General features: G+C 34.1%; 1 long non-coding RNA gene across 1 annotated transcript; it reads right to left on the bottom strand.

Annotated features, from left to right (window-relative positions):
* Positions 1-668: 668 nt before the first annotated feature.
* On the bottom strand, positions 669-2,359 carry LOC145102078 (uncharacterized). The gene is made up of 2 exons (XR_013706017.1): positions 1,441-2,359; positions 669-1,293 (listed from the first exon to the last, which is right to left on the bottom strand). It is a non-coding gene; the product is annotated as an uncharacterized LOC145102078 (long non-coding RNA).
* Between the last annotated feature and the right edge of the window lie 10,325 nt (positions 2,360-12,684).

The following is a 12,684-nucleotide window of genomic DNA, read 5'->3' on the forward strand; positions in this document are numbered from 1 at the left end:
AAGACCATGAATCCAAAAAACTCGCGGTTTGGATTAAAACTCCAAAAATTTGCATACCACAGGGACCATTTTTGCAATTTTGTATAATTATTATACACTATGTTAATGCTATGGAAAAGTTTTATTTACACATACAAGGGTTTTCATTGCACTAGCATTTAAACTTGTTGAAACAATTATGTGAGACAAAGTCTTCACCGTACCTACCATAGTACACATACAAGGGGTTTCAATCCTGCACCTAAGCTACTAGCTACAGCTTGACCGACAGGTCTGTGGTGACAATTGTGAAACATTTTGATGCCTGAAGAACGTCATAGTAGGCCAACTTTGGTTTTAGCATGGTTGTAATAACTCACATGGGGAATCAAGAATACATTTAGTTTACGGGATAAGATGCGTTCAAATGGTTTTATATAAGAATAAAACTACATAATACTATTTTAAGTATAAAAATACTTATACATTTTTTTGGTCTTGGGGTTTTAAGACTACAACTCATTTTATGAAAATATTGGATTTTCTAGGAACAAATACTATCACTTTACAAGGAAAGAATTACATATTTTTATCCATATGAGCTCACCAACTTAACTGTTGATACTTTTTAAAACAACTTGTATTCTCAGAAAACTGTTAAACAGATAGTCACAAGGCTTTTGATGATGGGGCGTTATGACGTTGTACTATTCATTTTTTTTTCATCATAATGTAATTGGTTTTGAAACATACAATACTTGGAAACAATGTAATTTTCTCAATTATATTTATGATGGTTGTGTTTGCTTTTATCACTATTGCACATTATATTGTGATACTGTTCATGAAGGCATCCACCCCAGATGTTTCCGTCATCCTGGTTCGTGGGTGTGACACGGAGTAAATCTTCAGCAAGAAGAAAAGCATCCTAAAGGGGTGCCTGCTTATCAGAAATATCCGGTAAATGGTCAATTGGGAGAATATAAGTGTGAAAACATTCTTTTGCAACTTCTAGCTTTCAATGGCTGATAAAAAAAATAACATAAATTATTTTATATATGGAGTATATTTTTGTGAATTATGTAGCATAAATCCCCGTGGTCACCTTCCTGGAATGATCTTTTATATCCTTCAAAGTTGGATCAGTAGGAAAATAAGCTTAGAATCCATTGTTGTTGATCTAAAACGAGTTGATTTCTTTGAGGCCTTAAGTCAAACAGTTGGTGTGCATCATAAAAAAAAAAACTTATTTTCATTTTCCTCAGTCATTGTGTGTCTTCCATTCATAATGCCCTTCGAATCCTGAACCTCTACCTTAGCTCCCATAATTGGCCGACAACAGGAAAACAATGAACATAAATAACATGATTTTAATCCAAAATGTGAATTTATTCAGAAAGAAAAAAATAGCAAATTAATTGAAAAATATGGAACCGAGGAACACAAAGAAAAGAGTAAAACCTTATTGAGAAGTGGGGCCTTCCATCAGTAATGATCTTCAATTAATAAGGGGATATGCGTCCGAGGAAAGATTCGGGGGTTGATGGATATAAAACCTGTCAATTTTATTTTTTTGGAAAAGGTTTCCGATTACGGACGACGAGAGCAACGAAGCTGGTCGACTGGAGGCACCACCATTATATGCTAATCGAAGCTGAGAACCACATAATTCATTTGGAAGAATAAAATCAAAAAGTCTAAGATGGAGAATGCCTTTGATTTCCAGGCGGTGGAGGGCGGAACAGGAGGAAGACGGTGCTAGAGGTGGGTGTCATGGATTCTATAAGAGGTGTTGTAGATGGATGTACGATGAATTTAAGATGGTGTTGGGATTTTCGGCATCAACAAACATCTACCGGGTGAGATGAGAAGTGGTGGAGGGCAGGTAGGTGGATAACAACTATTGGAAGAGAAAAATGGTGAAGACGCTACTCATCTTAAATGAACAGTGAGGTTGCGATATACCTGGAAAGTTGGAGAATAGTGTCGATTGCAGAAGTGAAGAAATTAATAGGAGATAGAGATAAGATAAAGGAAGTTATATGATGGAAGAAAGCACCGACTGCATAAATTGAGCGAATGAAGTGGTAAACGATGATTCATGTATGTAGGAGGGAAGTTAAAAGGGGTAACAAAAGAAGATCAAAGCAGTAGAGTCGATGGCCATAAGCAGCCCTGTAAGTATTACATTGGACAGTAATGGCGATGGAGTGGGGAAAGGTGATCGTCTGGTGAATATGCATCGATGGGATAACACGTATCACTTAGAGCAGGTGGAATGAGACAAACGATTGGAAGAGGTAATGGTGAGCCGATGACCATGCCATCACTAGTCGGCTAAAAGTATTTAGCCAATAACTACCCAGCTCCAAACCAGCCATCTAAGAGAAAGATGGTTTGGATTGACTCAAAATCTGCTACTGCAGATAAGAACAATGTAAATTAATTGTATATATAATTCGATTTTAAAATCGTGTTATTTTTTTTCTTACAATTAAGACACTTAAGTTTTCACCAAAGTTAAATTTTAACACTATATTTTCCAATTTGTTTCATTGTTTGCAATTTGACCAGTCAACTAGTTACCAACTCAGGTGACATATTGATGTGTCCTAATAGCTACACCTAATTTGACCTCCTATCCTACTAGCTATTCTACCCAGGACAGTGTACTCTTTCGCAAATAGTACTATAGCACTACAGTCGGGTATCGATCTCAGGGAACAAAATTAATTAATTAACCTACTTACTATTAAATTAACCTAAAATTCTAACAAAAGTAAAATGATTTTTATCTAATTTTGTAAGTTTAGACAAATTTAAATTCTTAACAACTATTCAATCAAATATTAAAAACTATCATGTTAGTTCGAATCCACTTTTCCTCAATAGTTAATTATTAATTATGGACAATTCTTGTTGGTTACCATTTAATATATTATTAGCAATTTATGTCCAAATTTACTAATGTTGAATCAATTCATGTAGAGATATGCATTGTCACATATAATTTAATACAAAATCAATTATTAATTATTAGTGGAGCTATGTGAGATTGATTAAAAAAACACAATATTATAGTCATAATATATGTTCTCACAACCAAAACTAATACTTTGATTACTTAGCTAAGATTGGTAGGATCCTAGCTCTAGTAATTCAATGTTCACTAATTACTAGGTATTAAGTTCATGCAATTCAATAGTCACTAACTACACAGAACATGAGTTTAAGCATTCTAAGTATTAAATTCTAACATGTTAGGTATTAATCATCAAACACAAGCATTTAACCAACATGAAAAATCCATAATCAACTAACTAATTCATGAGTTCAAGCTTCATTTAGCTAACAGAAGCAGATAGATTTAGCTACTCATAGTAACAGATAAACACAAAATCTTCATAAGTAAAAACATAGTAATGTACCAAACTAATTAAGGTTATGATCTACTTTTCCTCCCTGTGTTGATATTACTAGGTTTCTAACTTTTTTTCCTCTGAAAAATGACTTCTGGAACTTCTATTCTCTCTTCCCAACCTCTCAAATCTATAGACATCAAGAGTATTTATAGTTTTTGAATTTTCCATCCTCACGTCGTGAGACATAGCTTCCCACGTCTTGAGTTCAATATTAATCTGTATCAAACACGGATTCTTGCCTCCGGATGCTTTTCTTCTAGAAACCTAATACTCATGTCGTGAGGCATGATTCCTCATGCCGTGAGGTCGTCTTTTTTTGCTGAATTCTTCATATTTTAAGCTTTTAACCTCCAAAGTTCTGATCCTTGTTGCTTTTGGTCCTTATTCTTCAAGATGACTTCTTTTGGCTGCAAAGTACAATTTAATCTTATAAGTACCACTTATCTATGCAAATAACCAAAATGTTAAACAAAATAAATTCAAATATTGCCTAAAAATATGTATAAATATGGCAATATCAAATACCCCACACTTGTCTTTTGTTTGCCCCTAAGCAAAACTAATTAATTTGAAGTTAAACGTTCATCACCAATATCACATAAGACAATTGTGACAACTGTCAATTCAGGTCATTCTCGAACTCATGCATCTTTATAAAAACCATTCATGCACAACATGCCATGGCCTAGTAGTATAGATTAGGTCAGAATCTTGCATAAACTAGGATCCAACTAAGGTCTAGGACTCATATACTTGACACTTACGATTCTAGTAAGTTGCTTAACTACAATAGGAAATGCCAATGATATAATTAGAATGAAACTTCAAACTTTGTTACAATTGAAAAAAGGGTATAAAACCCTAAAAATAAATTAAAGTATTCTAATTATGCTTCAATGTGATGGTAAACATCAAACAATATTCCAAAAACCCTAAAGAGCTAGAAATCCAAATTTATAAACCTTAAAGCTTAAAAACTTTATAAAATTTGGCTATAAACTTCCAAATATCAAATTTTATTAATCAAATTATGGATTATACCAATGAAATAGAAATATAAATTATCATGCATTAATCATAATTAATTAGTTAAAAACAAGATTTTTAAATAAATCAAAAATTGCATAAAGAATCACTTTTATAAAAATTAGATTTTTATAAAAATTAAGGAGGGATTTTTTATAAAATTTGAATTGAGGAGAGAGGAGGCTTCAATGCCTCAAAAATCCGACCATCTCCCCTCTCCCCATGCTCTCTCTTCCCAAAACACAATCATTAAGTCTTCTCTTTCACTCTTCCACTTCTCTCTTCACTCTCTCTCACACTCCACCCTCCTAACACACAAACTCTCTTCCTCTCTCTCTCTCTCTCTAACTCACAAAAATCCTCCATTCTCTGCCAAAATTTCTAGATTAAGGAGGCCTTGAAGTGTTCTTGCTTCTCTCAAGATCAAAACCAAGGTAAACAACACAATCCTCCCTCATGGTTTCATGATTTTACTTCCTCTTCTTCATGGTTTTCTCTACTCTTCGGATTCTATGCCCTTCCATGGCTAGAAATCCTTACTTTTCCCTTGTGGTTTGTAGATTCTCACCATAACACAATGCATGTGTTTGAGATGGTGAAAATCCGGGATCAAACCCATGCAAGCAGTGAAAATGATGCACATGTGTTCATGTGACTTCAAAACCGAGTATTACTTCTTCTTCTCCATTTCTTTTGTGTTCTTGCATGGCCAAAAGCATTTAAACCATTTCTAGTACATCTTGGATGCTCATTCACTCCATGCATGTGCTAGAAATCGAACCTTAACAGAAGCATGCATGTTGTTCTTGTCAAAATGCCTTAAGAATGCACTCAAAGCAAACATGCAATCTGCCAGATTACATTGTTCAGCTTTGAATGGCCATAACTCGGTCATTACTTAACCAAATCCTGATATTCTTTTTGTATGGGATAGTTCAACGAGTTAACTTTCAAACCCAACTGGTCTCACTGTAAAATATTAAATATCAGACTTTTGGAAATTTTTACAAAATGGTTGCGCAAACAGCTCTTTTTCTGTGATCACCATTTTTGCTTTGCGTGATCAATGGCCTTAAACCCAACCATAAATCTGAGGAAAAATAATTTAGAAACTTAACATATCCAGTGAATGATGGCTGAAATTTCGTGGCTTAAAACCACACTGAATGGGATACCCAAATTCATGAACTTCAGCCATATTTACATCTCATGCACCATTATATGCAACATTTCTTAACTTGTTTGGGTTCAATACCCCTATTCCCCTTCTGAATAAATTTTGAACATTTTTCCTTTCGAAAGCCCTCACATGAATGTGATAATCTGTAAAATACCAAGAGCTTTTATTATTTCTTTGATTTATTAAAATTATTGTTAGAAACCAAGGGTATAAATCACATAAAATACTTCCAGAGGTCTATAAATCTGGAATAAATTCATGGATGACCCTTATGGTGAATAATGGCCCCTCACTAAATTTCATCAATTTTTGTTGCTGGTTGGTATGATTTCCGATTTTCTTTTCGTTTGGGTATAATAAATCACAAAACCACTTTAGAGAGTGTGAAAGTTATATCTAACAGTTTTCTCAGCCCTTACCTGTGGTGTGTAACTCAGAAAAATAATTTCCGAATTTTTCTTCATGCCTTATTATTTTTTCCGATTTTTGGTAATTATAATGGCCTAAAACTAGGAAAAATAGTTCTGATTATCCAAAATTCATGACAATTTACCAGAACATCATGTTTTACAGTAGAAGGTTACATAAACATTTTGGTGATTTTTATCTACTGTAAACTATTTTTCTCTTATTTTCTAAAGTTAAATACACTTAAATACACCTAAATACACATAAATACCCAAAACCGGATTATAAAATATGAAAACCATTTTTGGTATTTTTCCCAGATTAATTACACTGTAAATGATGTTACAAATTTTTTTGGTAATTTATTGTTTAATATTTATTCTTCAATTAATGATTATTTAGAGGAATAAAACAAGTAAAAATAGAAATACCCACTGAAAAATATCTTTTATATTTTTCTCAGCCTAGTTATGTATGATAACAGTTAAATAAAAAGTTTGGGTAATTTTGGAAACTGTTTTCTATTTATTTAAATATTTATTGGAATAAATGCTCAAAAATCATAAAATATAATTAAACAGCTTGAAAATCCATTTTTATATTTTTCCCAGCTTACTATTGTGTAATATCAGTTAAATAAAAAGTTTGAGAATTTTTATCCTTTGAATGATATTTTTCGTGAATTTATGTTGTTAAGAAGACTTAAAAATTTGAAAAATAGTTAACCATATAAAAAATTCAAGGAAAAATTTCTGGAAAACCTCTATTGTATTTACAATGAAAATAAAAGGTTTGACAATTTTTGGAAACTGTTTGATAATATTTTACATTTTTAGGAATATAAAACAGTTTTAAATGTGTAGAAATACCTTTAATTTATGTTACTAAATCTGGAAAATTAATATTCCAAAGTTGTAATTAATCGCACGACTTGTAGAATTTCATTATTTCAGTAAAAGTGTAACCAATTAATATAAAATCCAATACTAAAACATAAATTGGCATTTCGCTATATGTAGAGTTTAGTATATTAGCATTAGATTTCGACATGGAAACTCATTAGTGTGTGTTTGATGTCGTAGGATCCCGGTAGTAAGACGTTGGTGCACCCCGAGACACTACTTGTATCTACTCGAAACATTGTGAGTATTCACGAATCCCCTATTTTGATTTTTAAATGTTTTGGGGTGGAAAAGCATGTCCTAAACTATTTATATCCGTTGTATTTATTTAACTCGTATAAACTTGGTTGCTATATTTAGCATATTGTGAGTATTCACACACTCCCCTATTTTCAGTTTTTTATGTTTTGGGGTGGAAAAGCATGTCTAGAAAAACTATTATTTGCGTGTTGTATTTAAATTGAATTGTATCAAACATGATTGCTATTGTATTGCTATGTTTCTCTATGTATGTCTATGCAACACGGAACATGAGAACTTATCGTACTAAGGCCCTTCCCTTATCTCTAACCAGTAACTCTTTGAGCCAATGGTCATTGTGGATAGCGCTATTAGGAATTGACAACTCATCACTCGCCCTATTGTTGGAGTGCATGATACCATATTCATCTATGGAACGATAAGCATAGATCTCGATAGGGCTTCAGTCATAGGTTTGGTTGAGACTCATTGTTTGCTCACACACATACAAACTCGTTTCTCGTTATAACAATAAACTTGTATTCATTAATAGCAATCAACTTTGTTTCTCATTAAAGCAATGTACTTGTATTTACAAAAAGCCTTATTTCAAGCTCGATTTATAAACTTGTGAACTCACCAACTATTTTCATAGTTGACGCTCGTTTGACATGCTTTTTCAGGAAATAATTAGTAAGTGGATATAAAGATTCATCATCATAGAGCATGTTGCATCGTGTTGAAGTTAATTATGAAGTTATCTTTGAACAATGTTATTTGGGAAAAACTTGCATTTTGTTTCTTTTAAAGCTATGGGTTGTAAACTTTTAAATACTGCTATGGTGATGTATCTTTATCTTTTGCAATGAAACCGTTATCGCTGTCATATCTTGCGTTTCCGCTTTAGCGGGGTGTGACAACAATCCATTTTGAACTCAGCCATTATACCAAGACCTCAATGTGCATATTTGTGTCTAAGGTTCCTTGAAACTTCCCAATCCTAAATACTCACAATCCTTTTGAACCTTCACCCCTTAGCTTATATGACACTCATTTTGTGCAACCTCCGAATCAATCCTCAGAAATCATTCTTAACCTCAAGGTATTTTTGGTTAAGATACCCAAGCATACATAATTTAGAAAAATTACAACTTTGATACCACAATGGAGCTCTTCGGAATTCTTCACTTCTTCGATATTTTCTCTTTGATCTCTTTGAATTCACTACCTTTTTGTATGATTTTTGGTATCTTCAACTTTTTTTGAATTTCTTCAGAATTTGTATCTTTGAATTTATACTTTGATAGCTCCTCAATTCTTCAACTTTTCGGTAATCTCTCTCTCTCTCTCTCTCTCTCTCTCGTATAACTCACTTTTTTTCTCTCAATCCTACATGCTTAGGAAAGGGAGCTTAACTTCAACCTTTATTTGTTAGAGGTATTAGTCCAAGTGCAATGATTACATAAGTTCTCTTGGATAGATTTCAGGTTTAGGCAGCAAAACTTATTATGTCATATAAACTATTAGATTACCTTTCATATCTCATGGCTTTTCACTAGAAATGAGAAGCCACAAATATACTATAACATATGTTGGCTCAATTAAACATTTGAGCTCCCAGTGGATCATCCCACGCAACACTAGCAACTTAAGTTTAAACTATTACTAGATTTAATTTTTAGATTATTATTTCAAATCTATTAGAAAATGTATTAAACATTTTCATTTTTTTTAATTTTCTAGCAATTTACTTTTTCGACCCCCTACCCCACACTTATTACATACAATGCCCTCATTGTATGCATAAAATAATCAAAATAAAATAAAATGGAGAAAAAGGAACAAACTCCCCTGGGTAGAAGTGGCGAAATCGATTTCCTTACGTGCGAAAAATATTGAACATCTAAAATATAGACATCTTGAATATGGAACTTGGATCTTCAGATGTACGTAAATGTGTTGTCAAAATGTAAAACCGAGACTTTAATTTTCAACAAATGTAGTGTAAAAAATCTTCAAAGCATAATTCATCAATGTGGGAAAGCATACGTCACATTGCATGGCTGAGAAAAAGAGTAACCACCAAGCTTATGATAACTCGGATAAGGATAATAGCGACCCATTAAATGAATTCGTAGTAAAATGCTTCTGAATTTAAAGATTTTTAGTAATCACGATGTGGGGCATAAGACCCACGACGTTATATCGTGATAATTGTGCTATGACATACTACTCGAAACGGGCTCACGGCGTGAGATATGGACCCTCACGTCGTGAGAACAGGGCCTCACAGAATCTGACTTGTAGAGACTTCTCCCTAGAATTTTGCATGTATACAAATGTCTTAATTGATTAAGACTCTTCTAAATCTCTATTTTTCCTTTACTCTTCAATCATTGCTAATCTCGTTTTTCTGATAATCAACCCCACACTTATGAAAAATTGTGGGTCTTGATTTTTGAATCTAAATGACACGGCTAAGACTTGTACACTCTTATATCTCTAACTCTCCATCTTGTTGCATTTTTCTTTAACAAATTTCTGTAAATAATCAACCAAAAGATGTGAAAAAAAAACATAACAATCATAACTAAATTTTGTTACATAACCAAACAAACAAGAATAAAACGAACACACAAAAAATTAAAAATTAAAAAATTAAAATAGAATAAAAGGATAAAAACTAATCATCATCCTCCTCATCGTGTGCTCCGCTTGTCCCTGCTCCATCTCCATGTGGCATCCATAAATCCTCCCATGTTGGAGTGTAAGGGGATTGAGTTGGCATTGTGGGATGTCGTTCCACATTCAAATGTGAAAATTAAACGTCGATCGCTTGGTTATGGTAATTAATCCCCCCACTAAGATTATCGAAACAAATACCCACCCGACTCTGAAATGGGTCGGTTGGTACCTCACCCTCAAATTGTTGAGGAGGTTGTTGCGTTTGTCCCCTTTCTCCTTGAGCTCTCAAATACCTCTTACCTCGAGGCCTTGGCTGCTGTTTGGGATCCTCTTGTGGTTGCTCGACATCCTCATCATCACTATTTGGGATACTCAAATGAGTACTCATATTGACCACCACTCGCATAATCTCCAGATATCCCATAGAAAACTCATTCCCCTCCTTGCAAGTAAGAGTCCGAGTTATCCCGGGAATGATTACTCCATAAGAACGCGTCAAATGGGTGATAAAATGGCCACCACATATCAGGCTCCTGGGCAAGCTAAGTATCGAGCCAAAAAGTAGGGAATGTTGCAACAGACTCCCGGTTGCAAGATGGTCCACAAAAAGAACAAGTTGATTTTTGTAACTTTGTCCCCATGCTTTTTATGGTGAATTGTAAAAGTGATGAGTCGGTGGATCAAACGATAGATTGGGGATTTAATTTTGCTTTCTAGAGATACACCTGAATTGAAAATTCCCGTAGAAATGTGACTCCAAAAATCATGCCAAGACATACCCCCAGAATATGCTCGTGTAGCTCCCCGTAAAAACACAGAAAATACCGGGGTCATTGTTTCATGGGCATCGTACAAGCCCATTCTCCATGCAAATTCAACAAGAATGCACTCCCGATATTCCCCTCCTAAACGAATGACTAAAGCTTGAGGGAAACTTGGGTCTTCCACATTATCTTGGAACACCATTGTTGAGAAAAACACAACACATAACTTCTTATAAACCCTTTCTTGAATTGCAAATAAATTGCTTCATCCTCTACATGTAAAAGTTATCCCGTCACCCACAAAAGTTTTGGTGAAAATAGGTTCAACCAATCAAGTAATCCCACATCCCTTAGCTTATTCTAATTAATCATTGGGGACACACCAAACTCTCGACTACGAAGCCATCCCAATATATTAGTATATCGGTTATACACTTTGCGGGATATGTAGGTTGGGAAGGCATAAAACGGGTGTAGGTTTGAAACATCACCTTGTGCTTCCTCAACATTCCTCATAGGACCCATATGTCTGCACAAATAGCAAAACAACAAAACCCAACACCAAAAGCCATAAAATATTAATCAGAAAACAAACTATTTATGTCCTTCAGTTTTCACATTGTGAGGGTCAAACTCACAATGTGAGTTTGGTGCGAAGGCAGTTCGTCATTTGTTCTAAAATCAAACCAATTTCGAGCAAAATAAGTGCCATTATCACATAGGGTTTTGTATGGTATGAATTCTAAGCACAAATCAGCAACATGCAAGTCGTATTTTGAACAAAATCATGGGTAATTGTAAATCTTGAAGGCAGGGCATAAACCCTAACCCTTAAATCTAGTGAATTACTCAAAATAAAGAATCAAGCGCATGAATTGTATACCTTAAATTGAAGATTATGTAAGAGAGAAAGTGGTTTATGAATGATGTAGCCAAAATTGAATGTGTGTGTGTGTGTGTGTGGGCGGGGAGGGAGGGACCAAAGGTTTGAGTTCACTTCGTGAGTAAAGTAGAGTAGTTGACAAATGTTCTTCTGATTAATTGAACTGTGGTCCCGTGTCTGCGAAGCTCACATCGTGAGCTTTAGGGATCACGTCATGAGTTATGTCTGAGCTTAAAAATATCATGACATTTCATATGAACATGAAGTGGGACATGGACCACAACGTGTTTTCGAAGTTTTTCATTGAAAATTCAATATTCCCCTTAAAATTTCAAATAAAAATTACCAGTCAACATTTAGTAACCCCACACTTGATTTTTACTATAAATTGAATGACTTGATGATTAATATCCTTGAATTCAACTAAAAATACAAAAACTAAAAGAAAATGCAAAAATAAAAGAAAATCGCAAACCAGACTCGGGTGGCCTCCCGAAAAGCCCTTCTTTTTGTTGGAGCCATAAGTCGGGCTCTGTGCCACTTCATGTTGAAATTGTAGGATTGTCCATCACCATTGTGTCTTTTGCTCCTTCCACATTCTTTTGTAATCTTGAACTCATCTAAGATGGGTTTTTTTAGAGTTTTCTTTCTTACCTTTCACATCACCCTCTTCGAGCTTTCTTTTTACTCCCTTATTTACCACAAGTTGAGTTTTTGTCCCGTCTTCCTTTTTTACCTGTATTGATTCAACTTTCATAATTTTCGGGTTCCACCTTGAAGTAACCTCTTCATCATCACTAGAAATTAATTCTTCTTCACTCTCCTTGCTTACCTAAGATGTCTGAGTTTTATTGTAACACCCCAGTTTATTAAATAAATAAATGAATACATTAATGATTGTATAATAGCCCTGAAATCAATAATTATAAAGCATGGTGTTGGATTCGAGGAGTTAATTGTCACAATTTTAGTAGTCATGGGTTAAAAGTGTAAGTTCTGGATTCAGTTTGTAAATATTTATGAAGACAGGGGCTCCATGGTAATTATTCAGACTTAATTCGAAAGGATTTGAAGGCTTAGGGGGATTATTAGTAATTTAGGGATGTACTATGAAAGGAAATTATGGGATCAAGGTTTAAAAGTTAAATTGTAGTCTAAACTTTAAAGGAAAACGGGAAGGAGGGACCAAAGTTGT

This window comes from Lactuca serriola, chromosome 4 (assembly GCF_051521515.1).
Source record: "Lactuca serriola cultivar US96UC23 chromosome 4, Lser_US96UC23_V15, whole genome shotgun sequence".
In the NCBI taxonomy this organism is placed as follows: domain Eukaryota; kingdom Viridiplantae; phylum Streptophyta; class Magnoliopsida; order Asterales; family Asteraceae; genus Lactuca; species Lactuca serriola.